Source organism: Brassica oleracea, unplaced genomic scaffold (assembly GCF_000695525.1).
Source record: "Brassica oleracea var. oleracea cultivar TO1000 unplaced genomic scaffold, BOL UnpScaffold01035, whole genome shotgun sequence".
NCBI classification, from domain to species: domain Eukaryota; kingdom Viridiplantae; phylum Streptophyta; class Magnoliopsida; order Brassicales; family Brassicaceae; genus Brassica; species Brassica oleracea.
This window is the reverse complement of record NW_013617608.1, coordinates 4350-6074: the sequence shown is the minus strand read 5'-3', so window position 1 is coordinate 6074 and position 1725 is coordinate 4350.

Genomic DNA, 1725 nt, shown 5'->3' with positions numbered 1-1725 from the left:
CAGTCTCTCTGAAAGAGGGAGGTTTAAAAACAGCAGAGACTCACATGATTTAAAACTTAGAATCACCACTTCTGCAATATTGCAATCCACATCTAAGAAATCCTAATCACACAAGCACATTATACCATATCCTACCTTAACAACCAAGTTCATCTAACCAACAACTTAGCAAATCTTGTCTTTCATTCCCCTCTACTAACCTAATTTCTTAGCATAAATAAAAGTGAAGGCTTTACCTTGACAGTATCGATCACAGGATGGAAGAATTCTCAAACAAGTATCTGGACCTGCAGGTAAACATTAGTTCATATCCTCTCTCTCTACTAATTTCTCTCTTGTTCAAAATCTGCTTATATGCAAATCATTGACCAAGATTAGACAGGCTTCCATGAATCAAGCCTTAATGGTGGGTGCCACCAAGTCCTGTTCATTTCTTTTTGTCCTTTATCCTAGGATTATTTGTGAAGCAACCCTTAATGGTTGTAGCCACCAAGTCCTGTTCGAATTCCTTCCTAATAAATCTCTATATACATATTATAATTAAAAAAAAAAATTAGAGAGAGAAAGGGTGATAAATCTATATACACAAGGTTTTACCTTCCAGACTTGTTTGAAGAATCCGATCCCATGTTTACCAAACCTCAAGACAAGCAGCCGTGTCAAGTTTAGTGTTGGAGGTCAACTTTGGTTCCTTCAAAACAATCTCAGCAAGAGTGGATAGTTGACAGGTTGATCAACTTTAGTATCTTTAGTATTATTTGCAATCAGTAAGTCTAGAATGGTGCTAAAGAGTGGTTAGATATCTAGCAAAATCTATAAGTTCATAATCTCCTTCTTGACTCAATAATAACTTAATTTTGAAAACATTTTAATAAGACTAATAAATAAATAAATATCAGTAAACCCCCCAGACTTAAATCTCAATGTCCCCAGTGATAATTAGTCTAAGATTGGTTGGTTAGAAAATAATATATATTGGTTAGATGTTAGACAAGAGAAAAGAATGTGTTACCCTCTGTCTCGAGGATCGATCGATATGTACACCCCAAAATCGATCGATCTCATTGCATATATGTCGATCGACGTAACCATCTCGATATCAATCAACAGTGCAGTGACAGAAAATGTCTATGCTAGTGTTGGGGTCAAAAACGGTTGTAACAAAGTTAACGTCAAAATCTCCGAAGAAGAAAACGTAGAAACCTTCTTCAACAAATACTTTTTCGAAATAGATTCTTCTTTACGAAAAGCTTTGCGGAAGAAACGCGAGTCATCGGACAAGAGCTCGAAGAGGGTCGCTACGCAGCATCCGAACGCATGTTTCGCTTGGTCGCTACGTAGCGAGCGAGCGATCGTTCGGTCGCTACATAGTGACCGAGCTCTTCAGAAACGTCGATACGACATTAGTCCATGAATTCTCGACTACCCTTCGATGCTATCTCCCGAAGACCGTAGCGAACCCATTTCACGCGCTCCGCCATTCTAAGTTATCCATCAAACTTTACCGTAAAAACCGCGGAAAGTTTGTTCTTTATCGAAAGAAACCGTAATAAACGCTTTCGAGTCGGAAGACGGCCCAAAGGGACCTATGACATAACTCGAGGCCCAACTTACGATTTCTTGACCAACAGCCCGTATGCCGCATGACGGTTTACGCTTGGTTTGCAAGGAAAGATAAATGTCAAGTTTCCGCGGATAAATACGAAATTTTGAGGATAATTACGA